Source organism: Protopterus annectens, chromosome 10.part0 (assembly GCF_019279795.1).
Source record: "Protopterus annectens isolate FY-2018-M chromosome 10.part0, PAN1.0, whole genome shotgun sequence".
NCBI lineage: Eukaryota > Metazoa > Chordata > Ceratodontiformes > Protopteridae > Protopterus > Protopterus annectens.
Window position 1 is genome coordinate 1,010,031,533 of NC_056744.1, and position 23,561 is coordinate 1,010,055,093.

Genomic DNA, 23,561 nt, shown 5'->3' on the forward strand with positions numbered 1-23,561 from the left:
TGGTCAGGTCCGAGGTGCATGGTACCTTTTCAGTTCCTTCAGAGCTGTCTATGTCTCCCGGTGCCTCAGCCTTTGCAGTGTTGACCCCGGCAGCATCCTCAGTGTGGGGTGGGACCCTGGTTATGGGCTCCCATCCCTCTATGGGGGGCAGCCTTCTGGATTATGGAGAGGGCATTGTCTATTGGAGGCTCACAGTCTGTGCCATCCCTGTTGGGACAGATTTCAGTATCCTACCATAAGTCTCACCCCTGGGACAGAGAGTACAAAAGTCTCAGGTAACACCTACCTTGGTAGTCTCTTCTTCGGATACTGTCCCTGGATCATCCCCCAGAGAAAGTCCCTGCAAAAAGAAAGTGCAAGAGGAAGCACTTAGATTCTCCGGAGGAGTCTTTCATTGAAGATACTGACTTTGATGAAGTGGAAGGTTCCCCCAGGTCACCCCCTGATGATGTTTCCTTTGGGGACATCCTTGAAATCTTGAAACAGAGGGGTAGCTGGTCTTCCTCCCAACCTTCCTCAGAAGAATCAGTATACCTGGAGGCTTTTTGTGCTCAACTCTCTACTTCTTGGATCTCTCCACCCGCTGATGATCTCATTAAATTGATCGTTCAGTGGGCATGAAAGATGCTCGATGCCATAGAGCCAATCCCAAAGGGACCTGATCAAGTATTATCAGCCCCTAAACAAGAACCACATTGGGCCAAAGGAATTCCAGTTGACACTACGGTGGTAATGGCAGCCACCAAAAAGGAACTTACCAAGGAAAGTCCTACTATCCATTCTTTTAACAAGGAGTCTAGGACTTTGGATAGATTTGGGAAGTGCATTTATGCTTCCATCAGCCTTTGCTGTAGTCTTTGAAATATATGGCCCACTTTACAAGACTACTGAAGGATCTGATCAAGGAGCTTTCGGATACCCTCGAAGGAGCAGTAGCTGAAGGGGTACGAGATGAAGTTACTTCTCAGCTTGCAACTCTAAAAGCAATTTCTAACTCGTCTATGAGGCTTGTTGCCCATGCAGCTGAAGGGGCGACTAGGGCAGTGGGTTCAGGCATAGCCATTAGAAGACACTCCTGGATGCTCTTGTGTGAATTTGCAGAGCCATTTAAAGCATCATTCGTTAATGCTCTGTTTGATTGATCTTCCCTGTTTGGTCCAAAGTTAAAAGATACCCTAGCCAGATGTGATAAGGATGGTAAGACCCTATCTGCCATTGGCATATATTTCTCCACTCCTCAGAGACTGTATTCTAGGAACCAGAGAAGTTGGAGACTATGGTTTAAAAAATCCAAAGGGCCTTTTCAGGATTCACGAGGCAAAGACTTTCCCCGGGACAGAGGGGGAAGCAATGGAAGATGCTGCCCTAGAGGCAGAAATGGACTGCAGAATCAGGGATCCAGAGAGACCTTCTCTGAAGTTTCCTACCAGCACCCTTGAATGGGTGCCCAATTGCCCGCCTCTGGAGGCAGTCGGGGGATGACTTTCTCTTCACCAATCTGCCTGGCAAATGTTAACAACAGACAAATGGGTGTAGGGAATCATATCCAGAGGTCACCAAATTCCTCTGTCACAACCTCCAAAACCCCAGAAAAATCTCCCAGACATACCACCCAGTCTCAGGGAAGCAGCAGTTCTAGAAATTCAAAAACTGCTAAGCAAAAGAGTCATCCAAAAAGTCCCACCAGACCAGAAAGGATCCGGATTTTACTCAAGATTCTTTTTAGTGCCCAAGAAAACAGATGACTGGAAACCCATCTTGGATCTCAGCCAATTCAACAAGGCAGTTCAACAAACCAAATTCCGGATGGTCACGGTTCACTCAATACTTCCATTCCTGGAAAAGGATGAGTGGATGTGCTCTATTGACCTCCAAGATGCTTATTACCACACAAAAATAGAAAAGAGCTCCAGGAGGTTTTTGCACTTCCAGCTGGGAGTTAGTCATTTCCAATTCAGAGCACTGCCCTTTGGACTCACCACAGCCCCCAGGGTATTTATCAAATGCATGGCAGGGGTAGCAGCTCTTCTAAGACTGCAAGGGTTTTGAGTATTTCCGTATCTCGTCGATTGGCTCCTCACCACTGCCACCAGGTGTCAATTAGAACAGGCAAGAGATTACACCATAAGCTCTGTGCATCACTGGGAATAACCATAAACTTTGAAAAGTCCGCACTTCAACCCACTCAAAAACTGGACACTACCCCTGGAATTGCATCTCTCCCTCCAGAAAGGCTACAATGCATAAGATTGCAGGTTGGTCAATTGCTACATAATGTCAAGGTCCCAGCAAAATTTGTTTTTCAAACCTTAGGCTCCTTGGCAGCAGCAATCACTCTAGTCATCTTGGCGAGATATCACATGTGGATATTGCAATGGCTACTAGCATCTCAATGGTCTCTCATTTACCAACCAATGTCTCAACTAATTCTGATTACCAAACATTGCAAGCATGACCTGTTGTGGTGGCTACACTCCAGCCAGATTCTTGAAAGCCATCCTTTTACCCCCACCCAGTTTCATGCCACAATGACCATGGATGCCTCCCAGACTGGGTGGAGGGAGCATTATCTGGGAAGGGCAGTCCAAGGCATGTCGTCCCATTTGGAGGCCAACTTGCACATCAATGTACTAGAGATGAGGGCAGTGCTGTTAGTCTTGCAAGCATTCCAAGATGTCCTCCCTCTACAATCAGTAGCGATTCAGACGGACAACATGTCAGTAATATACCTCTCAACTGTACAGATTTTTGCAGAATGTCCATAGTTTTGCCTCATAGTTTTGGTGTGTTCCTCCTAAAATCTGTATCTTTCTGGCAAATAGCTGAGAATTTAAGTCATTAAATAATGACAAACATTTGAGTTTAAAACTCCACATCCATCAGAAAATTCATGTTAATGCAAAACCTATTATTCTATCAACTTTCTAAGTTTGTAAGAGCAATATTTAAAATGTGTCCCTATTTGTTTCCCCACCATTTTAGGCTTTGTCCAGATTTTTTGCTCTAAGAGGTTGAGAGGTACATAGATAAACAAGGGGGAACCAAATCTTACCCGTTGTGTCGAGAAGCACTCAGAGTTTGGCAATGGGTGATTTCTTCCAACTGCTTTCTTATAGCAACACGCATTCTGGGGAGTTCCAATGTGATAGCAGACAAATTGAGCAGAACTATCCTCTTGCCTCATGAGTGGTCTCTCAATCCAGCAGTGGCGAACAACATTTTTCCCCACTGGGGCCAACCTTACTGCGATCCATTTGCCTCTCCTCTAAACAACAAGTGCAGAAGTTACTTTGCCCTAATCCCTCCTCAGGGGGAGTCACCCAGAGATGCTCTTCTCCACGCTTGGCCTCCTGGTCTGCTTTATGCCTTTCCCCCAATTCCTCTCATTTCACAGTTCCGGAAGAAAGCCAAAAGGACGGAGAACTCTTTAATCCTCATTGCCACCTTCTGGCCTTGACAAGTTTGCTTTCCCTTCCTGTGGCCTCATTTGATTCAGAAACCATGGATTCTGGACCCAGTTCTGGATCTACTGTCTCATCCAGAGGGCATGGTGCATCCAAATCTCCAAAACCTCAAGCTCACTGCATGGCTTCTCCAGTTCCATGATTGCTAGGCATCCTTCTCTTTTCTCACCTGTCTGACAGATTATTATCGCTTGCCACAAATCAACTACAAGGAAATTATACCAAAGCAAATGGGGAAAAAATTGCTAGATGGGTTCTAGACAATGGAATAGATCTATACTCAAGTCCTATCCACAAGATATTAGACTTTTTAACCTTACTTTACCAGTTGGGTTCCTGTATGTCAACGATTAGAGTACATCTAGCTGCAATCTCAAACTTCCATACAGGACTGGAAGATGCTCCTCTGATGTCACACAAACTGTGTAAAGCATTCCTAAAAGGTCTTCTAATACTAAGACCTCCATTCAAAGAACTTCTCCCTCCTTGGGATTTAACTATGGTCCTTCAGGGTCTGACTCTGAACCCTTTAAATCATCGGCAACTTGTGACTTAAAATATCTGTCCTGGAAAACCATATTTTTGGTGGCTATCACTTCTGCCAGAAGAGTCTCCTTCAGGCCCTATCGTGCCAAACTCCATATTTAATTTTTTGTAAAGATAGGGTTACGCTTCAAACCAAGGTTTTATCCAAAACTAATATTAATCAGACTTTACAGCTACCAGTCTTTTTCCCAAATTTTTCCAACAAGGAAGAATATGCTGTCCATCTTCTTGATGTGCACAGGCAACTACGTTTTTATCTTCACAGGACTAAAGTATTTAGAAAATCAAACCAACTTTTATCTAGGTAACCCAGTTTCTAAGGTTACCTTGGCCAAGTGGCTTAGAGACTGCTTCACTTTCATTTATCATTCTAAAGGGCTCCAGCTCCCAAAAATAGTTCAAGCCCATTCTACAAAAGCAGTAGATATTTCTGCAGTCTTTCATGCCAGCGCTTCTTAAGACATTTGTGTAGCAGCCCATTGGTCTTCTCATCATACCTTCATCTCTCATTAGAAATTAGATCAGGTATCAAGGAGACAAGCATCCTTTGGCTCTATGGTGCTTAGAAATATTCTTCCGTGAGACATCCTGAGGCTAAAGTATCTGGGGACTCTGTCCCACTGTCAAGGACTGAGTGAAGATTGACAACATCAGATAAAGAAGTTATGTCTTGACATCCCCACCCTCCATCCCCCATCCTGAGACACTAATTTAGACTTTGGCTAGCTATCCTTTATGGACTCATATTTGGCCTCAATTAATCTAATTATCATGCATTTTGTCCTTTCACGTCTGACTGTCACTCCTTGGCAAACTCAATCTGAGGTAATCTCTGTGAGGAGCATTATGGGTAGAGCCTGGCTCAAGAGTTTGGAGAGCGTGAGCTGAAGTAAACAGACATCTCGGTTCTGAGGTTCGGAACCGAACCCACTGTCAAGGATTGATTCGATCTAACTCACAGCAGATTATCAGACATTCGATCCTTCACAACACAATGAGATGAACTCTACAGGCTCCTCCATCATGCCCAGCTTATATGTGGACTGTGCAGACCTAATTGAAGAAGAGAAGCACAACAGGTCTGTGCTTCTACAGATACAAAGCAGGAAATGAAGAAACTGGCCTGGAGCAAGCAAATGAGATGCTATAAAGTGACACCCTGATTGGTTAAGACAACTACAGCCAGAACAGAGGTCACTTTACTGCAAATCTCGGGGGGGAAAGCACACAAATCAGGCACTCGGGAGATTAAGCTTATTTAAGCTTAAAATGGGTGCTGCTGAGGAATTTGGGATGATTGAAAGCGTTGGAAGGTATAACATATATGTAGGAAATGCATATATAAGATTAACTGCAAAAAGTTACTGGTATTTTTATTGAAGATTCTTAAAATTGGCTGCATTTTTTTCTACTTCTATTCTTAGTGAATTGGCATGTAATCTGACAACACAGAGTAGGACATTGTAATCTGATCAACTGTACCCTCACAATGCATTATGGGCAAGAAAAAGCCTTCCAGGAAAACAAGGTCAAGTCAGTATGTCTGTCCTCATGACTGCATTCAGGGTTAGGAAAAAAATAAAATTAGTAATAAGTAGTTATTGTGGTGTCAACATGATTATATGCACAGAAGCTCATGGCAAGATAAAAAGTATATATTTTTGCCAGTTTTTGCCCATAGTGGTCCATTTAATATTGGGGATACTGCTGACAGATACAGTACTTGCTGAGGCATTAGCTGATGTTCCTTTGATTTCATATGCAAATGGGGAGAGTCTAGCTGGGAAACTGACACTGAGGTATTTCTTGACTAATATGCATAACTAACATAAATAACTAGATACATTACACTGATTAGTTCCAATGATTTGGACATGGTGCCATCAATATGTCAAAGGTTGTGCGTAAGTCTAAAATGTTACAATGCCAGAAGAATCCTTGTGCATGGAAATGCAGTTAATAATGACAGATATTTTATCCAGAAACAAAATATCTGACCAAATACAGTTAGAAAACGAAGATGTTGCTAAGTATATGCAGACCATTATGACAAAGCAACAAATGCCCACAAAAAGGCTAGAAAAGTTGAAATAAGCCACCAAATGCAAAAATGAGTTAAAAACAGTCATCAAATATGTCAGGGATGAACCTTTACTGGTTGCACAATTAGATGAAGCCCTGACTACATCTTTGGTAACCTGAGTTTATGGCTCAGGCTTTTGATGTTGCAGATATGGAAGATGGTCATGTTCATCCTGAGTGGGAGGAACAGTGGTGTCCCCTGCTTCATGGCACTGCTCTGATGACAAGGCCATGACTGGAAAGCTCATGCCTATTAATATATGGGAAGCCGATGCAGGGAAGACATGGGCATGACTGACAAAACCAATGATGGCAACATCTGCCAGCATATGTGGGGGAGCACAGCCAGCCCTTGCAATGAAGCAGCCGCTCATATTGTGACCAGGGGGTGGGCTTTAGACTATAAAAATAGAAAAAACAGTCATTGATGGGATGACAGTGACAAAACAAAGAACTCTCATGGCTGCCTGCTTGAAGGCTTCCCTCAAACAATGTTTGTTTGATTCAGGGGAGGCTTGAGGGACAGCAGACACGGGGGCAAAAAAGATTAAAAATATATACATATATGTGTGTGTGTATGTGTGTGTGAGGGATGGATGGCCTAATGTTGGACACAAACAAAGCATCTGAGGTACAAATATGATACTGTTAAAGCACAGTATAGTATTTCTACTATACTGTTAAAGTACAGTTTTCCAAATATGATGGTTTGCTACTGTACCAAGACAGAATTGTTGTGCCTTCTTCATAACATGCCATAACGTCGAAGCAAATACATGAAGTGCATGCAAGGCTTCACTGAGTTTCATTAAAGAGATGAGATGTCTGCATGGTGGCATAACACTAATATGGACATTGTGAAGCTTGTGTCAAAATATTAGTTTAATATCATACTAAAACCATCCCAGAGCAAAATAACTATTACTATTAATTCCTTTACCACAGGGTCCTTGGCAGAAAACAGTTGCTGACTTGTGCAAGTTGAAAGGAAAAAGCTCCCTGATAGTAGTTGAGTACTAGTGTCAAGATATATAGATATTGCATGTACCAATCACAAATAGTCCACAAATCATTGCCATTACAGACGCAAGGTGCAGGGTTTGATTCTCACATGAGATAATTGGCTTAGCTTAAAATGGCCTGCAAGGGCAGTTAGCCTAGCAGTAAGCTATGAACTGACCTATATTCAAAACTATTTTTAACAAATATAGCACAGCCATTGAAAAGGTGACAGACAATTGTACATAGTTTGTATCTAAAGAGTTCTAGGAGTTTGATGAGTATTACATCTTCATATATACTAAGTCAAATCCTAACTATCTTCAGTCCACCAGAGCTGCTGAGAAGGTGGTCCAAACTGCTAAAAACTCCTTCAATAATCTGATCCTCCCAGAGTGCTGACATCTTGTAGTGCTACTCCGCATAGTTCTACAGGAATAAGCCCTGCATGGCTAATGCATGGAAGACAAATTAGGGCTACATACATATGCTGGTATTCAAACTTGAACCAAAAAACATTCCATTTGAATCCAATATGAGGACTGACCAGAGAACAAAAGCACCCTTGTAAACACTTTAACAACAGACACAATTCTATCCAGGCCAACTAGTGTGCCTTAAACTTAAGGGTGAGAAAAAGTGGGAGACAGCTGGTGTAGTTATATAAAAAATATGAATCAAGGTCCAACATGGTGCAAACTGAAGATGGTACCATTTTAAAATGCGACAGGAGACATATCCAGAAAGTTTCAGAACAGTTTGAGTGAAAGTTGAGTTTCAGAGAAACCTGCTGAAGTGTTAAAGCCAAGGCTGATGAGGTCCTTAGCCCATCAGAGTGTTCCAGTTTCTTCAAATGCTTTATCACAACTGGATATCCAAAACCAAGTGGAAATCCCAAATCTTAAATGTGTTTTGAAGGCACAAATTCCGTTTTGAGTCTAAATATCATTAATCCAAATGGAGACATTGGACAGAACTTAAAATACCTTAATCATTTGTCTAATCCTTTTTCCTCCACAGGTTCCTGTCTGGTGAATGTAACTATCTCAATGCTTCCTAGAGTGTAACTGTATGAGTGGGAAGACAAGTGAATTATTTCTTTTATTGCATATAAATATTGTTTCCACATTACTGCTTTTTTATGGGTTTTTTTTGTCCCCTTGGACATCTTACTGGCCTAGGTCTCAGTGCCCCAAGTCTTTAGGGAGTGTCATCAATGAGCACCCTCCCACTCAGGGCAGGCACACATATCCCTCACTGCTACTCCGTCAGTTGCCTGTGTCACTAATCTGACCCAAGTTGCTTGGTTCGTTGTTGGGGCTTTATCCATCTATGCAACAGCAACTTATTTTCACATTACTGTTAAGAACTGCTTGCTACCTCAGTGTTGCTATTAAAAGGTAACTGCCTGTCAAAAGTGTGTAAAAAGTTTTAAAACCATTTGTACTGTGCTGCATTGCATTCAAAAATGTTAAATGTGTGTCAAACATTGAGCCAGTGTGTACCAATTGTTTTAGAGAGAGAGTTCTTTCTCTCTCTCTCTCTCTCTCCTTAGGGGAGATGTGATGGCTAAAAAGTGTGCACAGCTTTAACCATGTGTATATATGTATCAGTGGCTATATAATAAAGCTTTGTGTCTTTAAGAACTGCCTAATCCCATAATGTATTGAGTCTAATGTGCCAGTCATACAGTTGAAGACATGGTATGAAAATATTTATTGTCTTTCTGTTATGTTGCCATTTTGAGTAAAGGGCTGGCCTTTGGTCAACTGGTGCCCTAGGAAAAAGAAATCCATAGTGCCCCCCCACACCACCCAGTGCCCCATCCTGGTCTATCTACACCATCCAGATTACTTTTTTCTTCCTTTTTCTCACAGTTTGTCTTACTCTTCAGTTTTTCCTGTATTCATTCGACATATTTTAAATAAACCATTTCTTTACTACAAAAAAGTAAACAAATAAATACTGGAAAAGTGTCCCCTGCTACAGCAGTACCCTAGGTGGCTGCCTAGTTGACCTATCCCTAAGACTATCTATGATGTAACTAAAGTTGATGTCCTCTTCGAATGCAAGGGTCTAGTGCCATTACTAATAACTCAGAACAAGACTGGATATCCACTGATGCCCACTGTGTCATACCATTTCTCAAATGGGCAGTTGTGAGTCTATGATTCTTTAAATGGAACCAAGTATAGCGATAATAATAGTGATTCTCTCTCCTCTCTCCAAAATAGAGATTCTCTCCCCCTCTCCAAAATATTAGAGAAATGCATCCATATGCTACTGATGCAGTATCTAACCTCAAATAAACTGCTCTCAGAAACACAATATGGCTTTAGGCCCCATCACAGCACCAGTATTGCTCTACTACTTTTTCACAATATAATAAACCAACATAGAAACCATGGTCTGCTTGTGTCCACCATGTTCTTAGACTTGTCAAAGGCATTTCATACTGTCTCGCACGAGAAAATGCTACTTGTTGTAGTTTCTTACTTACCTATCTGGAAGTTACCAAGCAGTTAAATGGCAACAGACCTACTCATCCTTTAAACCAGTTGCTACAGGTGTCCCTCATGGCTCTATCCTAGGTCCTCTTCTATTTAATATATTTATTGATAACCTCCACACTCCCCACTCACCATGATAGTTTAGTTCACTATGCAGATGGCTCAACATTAATAAGTGCGGCCTCAACAATAAATAAGCTCCAAGACATTACCCAAAAATCTTTCTCCTCTGTAATAACCTGGCTCACAGTATCAAACCTCCTACTCAACCCCAAGAAAATTAAGTTAATGCTTTTTACCTCAAAGATTTGCCAAAATCAAAAGCAATCTCTTACCATAAAGTCAGCAAATAATATTGTCATTGAAACTATAACTCACAGTAAACTTCTAGGCATTATAATAGTTGACAATCTCAAATATGACCATCATATGCTGCACACTATTAAATCTACACAACAGAAACTAGGCTCCTTTTATAGGGTCAATGGATTTCTTAGATACTGCAAAAAAAAACCTCTAGTTACCATGGTCTTATTTCCAACTCTGTTATGCGCTGCTCCTATCCTAACAGACTTAAACGATACTGAAAGAAACATGCCTTCTGCTACAATAAATTAGCTAAATTTGCCACCAATCTCTCTCACAGGACCCACCATTGTCATAGCTTAAAACAATTAAACTGGCTTGAACTACACAATTATCTAACATATTCACAACTAACTACAGCACACAAACTCATTAATTATCCAGAAAACCTCCCTCCACTACAAAACGTATTATTGCCCTACTGTCCAGCAGGGGACCTCCATTCTAGTAACAAACTGTTACTACTTACAAATAAATCATATAATGTTGCAGAAGACTTACTGTACTCCCAATATGTTGCTAAACACTGGAATAGTATCCCAACACAAATAAAACTCCAGCAAACTCAATAGTTTTAAACCACTGCTTAAACATCTTAACCAGTCCTGGTCCAGCACATGCTCATCACCAGGTTATGACTTTGTGCTCACCGTAGAATACTCTCACTCTGCTTAAATAGAATACTCTCAACCTCTAACTAAAATGACAAAACAATTTTTATACATTGCTGTTGCCTTTACAATCCACTAAGATGAATGGGGGCTTTCTCTTTAGTGACTTCTACCTCAGTAAAATCTTAGAATGTATAAATGTTAACTACTGTTTGTGCATAAGTAAATGAAATGTAAGTACTCTGTGTTTAACTGGAGCTTAGTATAATGCAATGTAAGCAAATGGAGATTTTCCCCCTGGGACTCTGCTGAAAATGGGTATTATCCACTGAGACTTTCCCGATAAACAAAGACAAACTAAAACAAAGAGTAAAAAAGTCACACAGATAACCAACTAGCTAAAAAACTCAAAAAGAAAAATCTAGCAAAGCTAATCTTCTAACTGTTTGATACCTTAAACCTCCTGTATCAGAGGCCTCATGGTATATATACAAACTACCCCTTAAGGAAATCATGCATTTCAGCTAAATAGCAAATTTGAATGTCCACAACTTTTTCCTTCATTTTTAAGTCTATTTATGAGCAATTTCAGATCATTAAAACCAAACCCCTCTAGCTATGGCCCTACATGTTTCTGCCTTCTTATGACATCATCAGCACAACATAAGAGAAATGTTTCAGAATTGGAAAGACAGGGTTGTCATACCCAGCTGATATCCATAAACATTAGGGTGTCCACAAAATATCCCAACTAACAAACTAAAACAAAGAGTAAAAGGGTCACATGGATAACCAACTGGTTAAAAAACACAAAAAGAAAAATCTAGCAAAGCTAGACTTCTAACTGTGTGATACCTTACACCTCTTACATCAGAGGCCTCATGGGATATATGCAAATCACCCCTTAAGGAAATCATGTGTTTCAGATAAATGGCAATTCTGAATGTCCAGGCACACTGAAGCAACACTCACAAGCCTGGAGAAGGGGCAAGAGCAAAGTGTTAGCAGGGCATGACCAACAGATGCTGATTAGTCTTTAGTGCAATGTTGCTTTTTATGCTGTTTATTACAGTAGTGAGTTGTATTTTAGGCAACAGGATCTTTGACATCACAAGGACTCTAAGGACCCTAACTCAAATACCATTATGATTTGGTAGTGGTGCAAGTGAAAATGAACAACTTTAAGTGAAGCACACTGAGATATCCAGGGATACACGTCAGAGCTTTCTGGGCATATTGCAAATGTAGGTAAGATACCAGTCCTGAATGGAAATCCTTCCTTCATCACAAATGAAGCCTAAATGCAAAGAAAAGATTTAGTTATTTATAATTCAGTGACAGTGATGGGCGGCCATGGTGGTGCAGCAGTTAGCATTGCCACCTCACAACAAGAGGTTTTCTGGTTCGATCCTCGGCTGGGGTGCCTTCTGTGTGGAGTCTGCATGTCCTCCCTGTGGTCGTGTGGGTTTCCTTCGGGTGCTCCGGTTTCCTCCCAAATTCCAAAGACATACTGTATAGTGTACCTAACATGGAGATTAACTGCTACGCTATGTACAGCTCAGTGTTATGTAGTATATTTTTATTGCTAGTTTATGCTAATTGCCTGTGAAAAAGTATGTGATGTGGATCCTTTCTCCCTGGGCCTCTGCTGAAAATGAAGTTGCCCAGTCAGATTTTCCTGGTAATCAAAGGATAATAAATAAATAAAAAAATAATTGTCTTCAGTAATTGGTTAAGTAGCTGGTGTAGATCCATAGGGATCTAGTAAGTGTCAGCATGAGACAAGATGCTTAACAGTCCAGCTTGCTTTGTTAATGATGACCTGACTTCACATTTCAGGGCTTTTGCATGCCAGCTAAAGCCTTTGCTGCCTATCCCCAGTGCATTTGTAGGCAGAATTCAGTTGCTGAACATTCCGACATAACTAACATGTTAGTCAAAAAACTGAATCACATTAAGGTGACTCTCCTCAATGCTAGAAGTCTAAACAATAAACTGTCTAATCTTAAGGCACACCAACATTTTGAAAACATACATGTCCGTAGCGTTGGTTTAATGTAAAGACAGCACTCCATATATACCATGTTTTGTTCTTTTCATGCCATGAGGTCCAGTGGCAACTGTGGTGGAGGCTCCATATTTGTCAAGGAACAGATTACATCTAGGCAGATTCCCTAGGGACTCAGAAACTGAATTCAGTGAACTACAGTTCACACTAGTTAAGATTAATTTTTAACTAATAGCTTGGTGCAGAACACTTGCTTTGTCCCCTGATAACCATGTAACATTCCTCAGTGTTATAAGTAATCCCCTGTTAACAAAATTTCTCTTATTTTGTATGACTTTGACTACCCTTCAATAAACTGGAATACTTATACCTCCAGTGTAGAATAGGCCCCACAATTCCTAGACATAAACAAAGATTCCCTTGAGTAGCTGATAAATAAACTTACTAGAGCGTACAGCATTCGTGACCTGATTTTTACAAATTTGGCTGCCTGCAGCACTGCACCTTTGGTACTTTCTTCCCCAGTGAAGTCTGACCATAAGCTTGTTATTTTTCTCCTTTAAATTTCCAAAAGCTCCCACAGCAAACGCCACTGAATTTAAGGACTACAAACATCCTAGCATCAACCTACTAAGTGATGAAACAGAGGTAGCAGTCCCTACCTGAACTAAGTGTCATGGAAACTTCAAACACAAACCACCCTGGGAGTCCACCACCATAAATAAAATATACCACAAAATAAAGAAATTCCTTAAATTATTTATTAGATCCAAAACCAATCTTCCTAAGGATAATATAAAAAAACATTTAAAAAATCAGAACTTACTCTGCTCTCTGAAGTCAAAGATAACTATAAATACTTCTTTAGCTATTTTAGGGAAAAAAAACAACACCCTACATTGCATAGGACTTATTCATAACTGGCACGCTATTCTGACCAAACTGGCATTGCCAATATTACTGAATACAAATTTAGTGCCAACGTCACCCCTGAGATTTCTTTCAAAGCTCTGAAATATCTAAATCCCTTAGTCCCCCAATTATCTCTAAAGATCATTAACTGCAAGTGCTAACTATGATCATAAATACTTCCTCCATGAGACCTGACAATATAGCTGGTTGCTTAATTAATAATGTTAAACACATCCTTGAAGACACATTCCTCAGACTGTTCAACTTTAGTTATTTACTAGTTTTGTTTCCCTGATGAGTGAATCACAACAGTGGGGATGTCCCTCCTTAAGGGTAGCCTTACAACTAACCTGGGTATTTACAGACCTATCAGTCTTAAAAGCCTCATCTGCAAAGCCATAAGTTGTAATATCACTAATCTTGTTAGACATGACCCCCAAGAGTTTTATTTTAGGGTGTATCCTGTCTATTTAACCCACTGAATTCTTTGAAAGGATTACAGAGGCTGTAGATCAGAGTGTGTATGTTCCTTTAAGAGTTATTCCAGTCTATGGGCACATGCACATAAGTACTGAGCATGTGCAAGTAAGAGTGCCATTTTGTAGTGAGCAACAGAGGTGTAAGCATGCAACTTACTCAAAAAACAAGCCACCCTGCTGGAATCACAAAATCAGTAGGCTGTATAACAGGAGGAAGAACATCATGGCAAAAATTAGGAGGTGCAGCACCCAGCAGGATAAAAGCACTCCCATCAAACTAAACAAACAACTTAGAGGACAGATAAAGTCCACCAAAGCCAAATTTGAGGTAAGTTTGGCCTCCCAGGCCAAGGAAAACCCACAAAGCATTCTTTAGCTATGTCCACAATCTCAAAGGCAATACACAATTGTGTGCAGAGCTCATTGTAAATGGAGCCACCTATACTGAGCCAGAAGATATAGCAAACCTCCTGGCTGACAAATTCAGCTCCAACTTTACCCCACTTTCTCTCTTAACCTTCCTTCAGGAAATATCATCAAATATCACTAGGGCACAGGTCCTTAATGCTCTCTCTGAGACCAAGAACACTGTATCAATGGGCCCAGAAAATATCCCAGGATGCCTTCTAAATAGCATGAAACATGGCCTCTGGAATTACTATTTAACTGTAGCCTCCAAACAGGCTTCAGCTTCATACCTCATGAATGGAGAAAGGCAACAGTCATCCCTCTGCACAAAGGTGGGCCATCTACATACCCTAGAAACTACAGACCCATAAGTCTCATTAGTCTTATATGTAAAGCTATGGAAAGAATTATCATGGAGATGATGAACAGAGATATAGTAAACCTCCAGACACTGGACCCAAATCAGTCTGGTTTCATCAGGGGCAGATCATGCCTACTCAGCCTGGTGGATTTCTTTGAGAAGGTCACCAAAGCAATGGATGAGGGCAGAATCGTGCACACTGCCTACCTTGACCAGGCCAAGGCATTTGACACAATACCCCACTTGGGCATTATTGAGAAACTCAAGAGGTTAGGTACAAACCCATATGTCACCCAATGGGTAGACAACTGGCTCACAGACAGGACCCAGGAAGTTAGAATTGGGGAGTCCATCTCTACAAAGAGGCCAGTCACAAGGGGAGGCCCTCAGGGATCAGTCCTTGGACTGCTCCTTTTTGGCATTTACTACTCAGAAGTCAAGGCCAATGTCAGTGGTCTCTGGCTGACTAATTTTGCAGACAATTGCAAATTAGGAGCTGTCACTGAATCTCCCACTGACACAAATGTTCTCCAGGAGGGGCTGACACAGACAGACAACTGGTGTCAGAGTCATGGACTAAAACTAAATGCCAAGAAATGCATAATAGTATCCTTTGGGATGCCATGCATCCCTGGTAACTATCAAATTGACAACACGCCCCTTAGAGTTGACCTGCACCACTTTTATTTGATAGTATTGTTGCTGAAAATTAGAGAGTGTTTGAGCAAGAGTATGATATTTTTATACAGGCTACTTTTTCTGACAAAGGTACACATACAAAGGCATTTATTCTGCTTAATTTAGCTGGTTCAGAACCCACTGAAAGGGAGCATTCATTTGTATATTCCCCAGCTGTGTATGCAGGGGAGGGGGAAAACTGCCCTGCTGGGGTACCGGCTGAAACCCGGGAATACCCTGAGTGCTTGAAATGTAAATTTAGAGAAATGTGTAACCTCCAAATGAATAGTACAATGAAAAGGCATATATTTACACAAGATATCAAAAGCCTGGTGAAACTTTTACAGCATACATAACTGATTTGAGAAACGAGGCAAAACATGCAGATTTAGTGATCTAAAAGATGAGTTGATAAGAGACAGGCTTGTGTGTGGTATCACGGATGATGCAGTGAGAAAGATTTTGCTTTTAGACAGTGATTTAACTTTGAATAAGGCCATAGAGATTTGTCAGATATATGAGCTCACATAAAAGCAAACGAATATGCTTACAAATGAGAAATGCATTCTTCCAGTGCCTTCCAGTGCTAATGTTGATAGTATGCAGCACGTGGTTAAAAGATACAGGCCTAAGGATGTGGCTGCTTCAGTGAAACCCAGAGCCTTTCTAGTAAGTTCCAGGGCAGCTCCAGCAAAATCCAGAGCATGCTCAGTGAAGGAAAGGGGTGAGTCATCAAAATCTGTGGCAAGCCTCATAGTCACCTGTCGTAATTGCGGAGGTAGCCATCTGCCCAAAAGAGAAAGGTGCTTAGCTTTTGGTCAGCAGTGCCACACAAGTAAAAACTGGTATGATTTTAAAAGGTTCTGTAAATCAAAAGGGGCACATTCTTTTATTAAAAGAGAACATTCCAAGAGGCAAGTTGATCAACTGGAAAGCTGCAACCCTACTTTTTATGTTGATGGTGTGTCTGTGCTTGGTGAAACTGTCAATGCAGCAGATTTGTGGGCAAAGAATGAAGTATTTTGTACTGATCTGATTAATAGGAGTCCTGTACAGCAAAAAAGTTGATACTGGTTCAAAGTATAATGTTATATCAGCAGAAATGTTTGCCAAAGTAAGTGCTGCTGAGAAGCTTGATCTGGCAAAGTGTGCAAAGCTTGTTTTTTTATGGTGGTGAAGAAATTCAAACCGAAGGCTCAGTAGTGCTTTCATGTTACTCTGCTGGAAACAGCCATGACTTGCAATTCTTGCATAGTCAAAAGGCACGTTTAGTCATTGTTAGGCCTCAGAGGCAGGTTGAAAGTGGGACTGCTTTTACTTAATGCAGAAGTCCAACATGTAAGCATGTGTCACAAGGAAAATTTCGCACAAACTATGTTTTCTCACTATGCTGATCTTTTTGAAGACAAACTGGGCAAACTCCCAGTTGTGTACTCCATGAAGTTAGATGCTGAAGTAAGCCCAGTCATCAGAGCAGCAAGCAAAATTCCAGTAGCCTTGCAAGGCAGAGTTAAAGCTGAGCTAGACAGAATGGTATGTCTAGGTGTAATTTATCCAGTAGAAGAACCAACTGAATGGGTATCTTCCATGGTGGTAGCTTATAAGAAAAGCTCAGATGATATTAGAATATGTAGTCATCCATGGCATGAGAATTGAACAAAGCACTAAAACAACCCCATCAACCAATGCATACAGTCAAAGAAGTTGCTTCTGTTTGCCAAATACCACTGTTTTTTTGTCTTAGATTCGAAAAGTTCATTTTGGCAAATTTTGCTTGACCGAACATCTTCATTGCTTTGGAAAGTACAGATTTTTGAGAATGCCATTTGGGATAAGTTCTGCTGGTGAAGTCTTTCAGCGTATGATGGAACAAATTTTTTCTGGCTATCCATGTGCTGTTATAGTAGATGATACTCTTGTAGGAGGCAATGGTGAAGTCAAACATGATAGAAACCTCAGAAATGCAAATTCAGGCTACGAGAAGTTACTTATGTAGGTCATTTGTGTACTAGTTCAGGCTTATGACCTGATCCTTCCAAGCAAAGTGAAATTCTTGACATGCCGGCTCCAGGCAATGTGACGTCCTTACAATGTTTTCTTGGCATGGTGAACTACCTAGGCAAGTTCATTCCAGATGTGAGCACACTTTCAGCACCGCTCAGAGAGCTGACACACAAAGATGTAACCTGGTCCTGGTCAGAACAACACCAAAGAGCATTTGATGTCCTGAAACAGAGAATTGCCAGTCCACCCACTTTAAGATATTATGATATTCACAAACCAGTAAGTCTTTCCTGTGATGCTTCAAAATTTGGTCTTGGTGCAGTCATTCTTCAAGAGGGTAGACCAGTAGCCTATTTATCCGTAACCTTAACCCAAACTGAGATGCAGTATGTTCAAATAGAGAAAGAGCTCTTGGCAATTTTGTTTGCATGTTCGAAGTTCCATGATTATATTTATGGTAGACCTATCCAATTCGAGATTGACCAACAACCTTTGGTCACTGTTTTAAAAAGCCTATGCACACTGCTTCTGCAAGATTGCAATGCATGATGTTGAAATTTCAAAATTACAATTTCCACTTGGTTTACACGAAAGGCAATCGTCTTTATCTTGCTGATACTTTATCCAGATTTCCCAGAAAAACTACGAACAGCAAGAAAACGAGAAACCTGATTTTGAAGTCATGAAAGTGAGAATTTTTTCTTTCACACATTTTGATGAGCTTAGAACTCACATAGCTTCAGATCCAATTCTCCAGAACCTCGACCACTTTGTCAGTCAAGGATGGCCATCAAAGCAATCTTGTTTACCACCAGATGTGCAGCAGTATTTTCCTTACAGAGATGAGATTTTGATGAAAGATGGTATCATCATTAAAGGTCCAAATGTGATTGTTCCAAAATCCTTGCAACAAGTGCATATTAAAATTTTACATTGTGGCCACTCAAGAACTGATTCTACCAAAAGAAGGGCAATAGAACTAGCATTTTTGGACTTCTATGTCAAAAGACATTGAGAAAGAACGTTCAACTTGTTCTGTTGGTAATAGTACTAAACCACATCAACAAAAATAGCCACTGAGCCAGATTCTTGAATTACCTTGGTCACCAGTAGCTACAGACATTTTCGAATGGAACGGTCAACATTATTTGGTATTAGTAGACTCTTATTCAAATTGGTTTGAGATTGACCTACCTCCTAATTTCACATCCAATACTGTCATTACAAAGTTGTCCATGGTAGGCTGCAGAATGTCATTTCTGACAATGATGCACAGTTTACAAGTCAGTATTTCAAAAAATTTGCTGAAGCGTGGGACTTTGTTCATATTACAAGTAGTCCTGAATACCCACAATCAAATGGCTTGGCAGAATGTGCAGTTCAAAGTGCAAAACAGCTGTTGGAAAAATGTAAATATGACAATACTGACTGTAGAACAGAGTGTGTGTGGTTTGTCTTTAAGAAGCATATCAAGGACTGAACGCGCATATATAAATAGCGAGCATGTGCTATACACAGTACCATTTTGAGAGTGCAGCCAGAGAGTGAACATGTATGAATGTAAAGCTAGTTTGTTTATAAGTTTAAGTTAAAATATTAAGCCTCAATCCTGATGTGTTTGTACATAAAAAAGCTGCTTGAACAGAAACCATGAAGTCTTGTCTATTGCGTCCTGACTAGACAAGTGACACTGATGATGTTTTTCTAAATCTCATAAATCTTAGAAACATACCTCGAGACAATCTTCTTGGTTCACCTGCCCAGTGGTTAATGTCGAGACAAACCAGAACCACACTACCAATCAGTACGAATTTGTTGCTTCCAACTGCTAAAAAGAACAAAACATTAAAAGCTCAACTCTTAAAGATGGGGTTGTCCCAAAAGTCTTGCTATGATAAAACCTGCAAACCTCTGAATCCATTGAAAGAAGGAGAGATAGTGAGGATGCAGACAGCGAAAGGATTTGACCAAATTGGACTTGTGAAATGTGTGTGAAGAACCAAGATCATACATCATTGAGTCGCAAGACATAGAATTCAGACGTAATCAGAAACACAACTGGTGTCCTCAGAGTGAAATATTCCTGTTCCACAGAACATTTCTTCACCTTTTTCTATTCCTGAAATTATCCCTGAAAGTCCTCAAGAAGAACATTCCCCAGTGACTGCCCTTGTTGCTAAATCCAGTTCTGATTATTACATTACGAGGTCAGATCATATCTCAAGTCCTACTCTCAAATACACAGCAACCTGGACATGATTGTTATTTGTATATATTTGCATAATTTGCATGCTCATATGATGGTCATTGTTTATTTGCATGACCAACTAGTCAAAGAGGGAGGATGTGGATCAGACAGTGTATGTTCCTTTAAGAGCTATTCCAGTCTATGGGCACATGTATATAAGTACTGAGCACTTGCAAGTTAATGTGCCATTTTGTAGTGAGCAGCCGAGGTGTAAGCATGCATGAGTGTAGTAGTCAGTTACTTTAAGTTTAATGTTACCATTCTCCATCCTTATGTGTTTGTATGTAATAAACTACTTAAACAAACACCTAGCCTCATCATCTTATTGAATATATACAAGATAAGTGACCCATATGTGGTAAAACAGATAGCAAACTTGCAGAAAGACAGAACCAACGCAATGCAAGCTGCAGATGCCTTACCAGAAAATATGAAAGTGATCAGTGTTGTCTCTCAGGACTTGGTGTTAGTAGCACTGCTTTTTGGTATTTACTTCTCAGATCTTCAAGCAGAGAGCCAAGCCCTCTGGCTAACAAACATCATAGACAATTGCAAACTGGGTGTTGTTATTAAATTATCCTATGACCACCAAACCCTTCAGAATGAATTCTTCCTAGTAAACTTTGAGGGTAATAAAAATGGGCTCAAACTAAATGATAAAAAGTTTAATTTTCATAGATAACTCCTCCACTCATCAGATTGTCTAGACAACATACTTCTACAAAACGAAAATGTAGTTAGGGACATAAGTTCTTTGGTTGATAGCTCCCTCTCTTTTGACCATCATGTGAGAATGAGAATGGTTGTCAGAAAAATCCTTTTGGTTTGCTTAACTGCCAAATTTATATCATCAAGGTCTAGTGAGGTAATCACTCCCCTTTATTCAGTATTCATCAAGACAGTTATCAAGTACATTACCCCCTTTGTGAAGTATCTTTCTAAACATATGAAACAATTAGAAATACCCCAGAGGGTCCCAACCAAAAAGATTACAAGCCTCAAATCCCTGAGCTACCAAGGGAAGCTGGGATATCTATCCCTTTTGCAGTGCCTTATAGATTTTTGAGGGGAGATGTCTGTCTTGCTTACTGTGCCATTAGACTCTCAACTGTCCTGGACTTCCTATTCCTCTACAAGTCAAATACTTCCACCAATACAGGTTAATAAACCAGCACCTCCCAAACCTCTAGAATAAATGTTGTGTGCATGTTAAGCAGTATGACTCACTTCTTCTTTCGGCCTTTCTGGGTTAGGGGTCACCACAGCAGATCACCTGTCCGCTCATGATTGGCAGTGAAGTTTTACAGTGTCGAGTTGCCAGCCCGGCACCCAACCTTCCACGGAAGGCACACACTCACACCTAGGACCAATTTAGAGTATCCAATCCACATACAGCATGTCTTTGGGATGTGGGAGGAAACCGAAGCACCCAGAGAAAACCCATACAACCACAAGGAGGACAAGCAGACTCTGCACAGAAGGCACCCCAGCTGAGGATCAAACCAGAGAACCTCTTGCTGTGAGGCAGCAATGCTAACCGCTGCACCACTGCGGCCACCCAAGCAGTATGACTGACTATCTTTCTTTAGACATAAACTAGATGACTGGATGGGTATCCACAAATTTAATTTAACTTATTTATTTATCTATCTATCATTTGTTGATCAGGTTAGTTGTCTCTTTTCAGGAAAGACCTGAGGTGTTATTTATACTGCTAGGGGAAATTTGGCCAGGACATCAGGGAACTCGTCCTATTATTTTTGATAAGTGATATGGGATCTTTTATATCCAGCTGAACTGCCACCAGTTCAAGCAGATGGGACCTTGGTTTAATGCTTCATCTGAAGGACAGCACACTCAAATGTGCAGGATTCCCTAATGCTGCACTGCAATGTCAACAGTTTGAAAAAAATAATCATTTACCTGTAGTGGGAATAGAAAGCCCTGCTTTCTGATCCATGTGCACCAAAGACAAGTGCGCTACCTGTTGAGACAGTGACATTGTTGCTATTCCAAGACTGACTGTTATGGCCCTCCTAGAGAAAGGGGCTGTAGACTGAGGGATGATGCAGGCAAGGTGAGACTTATCATGAGACTCAGTGGCCTTGGAATATCTATCAATCTATGCAAATAAAATGTTTTTGATTTTGCAAGCAATGTGCTGAATAACGTTGGTACTCACAATGTATTACTGGCTAGTTGGCAAAAGTTTTAAATTCTGAGACTGATACGTACAAGCCCAGGAACAGTGAGTCTGAATGTGCAAAAATCAACTTTCATATACTAAGATCAAAATTACAGTGTCTCAGAGTAGTCTCTTATTTATTGTTTCTGTATTTGGCTCTGCCATCCATCATAAATGCTTCTGTCCATCTTTAGTCCCTCATTTGTCCATTAGTCTACTTCTGAGTTACCTGAACTGTCTGATGCACCATCCTCCGATCTCTTTAGAGGTCTCCCTTGTCTGTCCTTGCTTTTGATTTTCTCTTTGTAAAAACTCTGAACACTCCCCCTTAGGAGAGGTTTCTCATTCTTCTGTCCCTTTGCTATAACTCTTTCAGTTGTTTTCCTTCCATCATTGTGTCCTTTTCTCATCTTCTTGAGGTTGCCTTTGTGATTTGTATATTTTCTGTCTCTTTTAGTGGCATGTGGCCCCTTTGCACTTCCTGGTCTTGTCTTCTTCTCTGTGGGTAGGGGGTTTCAGCATCTGGCACTGCACATTTTCCCAGTGTCTCTGGGTCATCTCTCTGACATATAAGATTGCTCTTCCAGTCCATGCCTTGAAGACAATTCAGATTTTTACTGACTGGATTGTTTAGTTGTCTATGATACCTTTGTTTAAACTTGTGAACATCCTTCAAATTGTGTAACCAGTACCATTCCCCTTCCTACTGATCTTGCAGAATCCCAGGGTATTTCAACCATGCACATGTTCCATTCATTCTTAGCTCATTTAATACCTCCAGTACAGCTCTCCTTCTCTTGCAGAGTATTTTAGAATAATCTTTGAACAGCTTTATGAAATTCCTTCAAATGGGATAACTTTAAGTCTTTTTGCTTGGCTTATTATTTATTTTTTATAGTAAATAATGGAAACATGCCAAAGCATGTCTGGTTAGACATTCTTCTGCTACTTAATGCCGTCTCACTTTGTGAATCCTCTCTATTAGTGTTACTTGATTTCCTGGTATCGCAGATTTCTCATGTAACAGCTGCATTACATATTGCTCCAGTTCATTGTTGCTCTCTCTCTCTCTTGTATTCCAATTATCCCAATGTTATTCCTTGATTTCTGAGATAAGCCATATTTTCTCCTTGCCATTTTAGTTTCTCAGTTAATTCCTTTGCTCTGTGACTCTGCTCCTACAGCTCAAATTTAATTGCTGCTTTATCTTCCTCCAGATCATACAGCTTCCATTTTGGCTTTTCCATTTCTGTTTTGTAGTTGTTCTATTGTTTGTTTCAAGGAGTTTACATCCTGGCCTATTGTTATTACCTTTTCAAACAAAATGCACAATTGCTTCTCCTTATTTGCAGCTTTAACAGCAGCCATATGTTCCCCAGCTCACTCATCTTTCCTTCTGGGCTGTAATTTTCTCCTTGGGAGCACTATTTTTATCCAAATTTCTGCAGGCCCTATTTTTTGGGCTTAGGTAGACATCTTGGCTGGGCTCTCTAACAGCCTCTTCTCCCTTAATCCTCTATATATTCTTACCAGATACCATACCTCTCAACTGTACCTCATTATGAGGAACATTCCTCATTTTCAGTCTTAAAAAGTCCATATTCCTCAAAGTTCCACATTAAAAGGGTCTGCTACACATTCAGAATTAGGACTTTTTTATGATATGTGTGGTATATAGTACAGAATCATATTAATTAATC

General features: G+C 40.5%; 1 protein-coding gene across 1 annotated transcript in view; it reads left to right on the forward strand.

Moving 5' to 3' along the window:
* SPATA1 (spermatogenesis associated 1) overlaps nt 1-23,561 on the forward strand; it is a 671,358-nt gene that overhangs the window by 502,344 nt on the left and 145,453 nt on the right. The gene's annotated exons all lie outside the window — the stretch shown is intronic.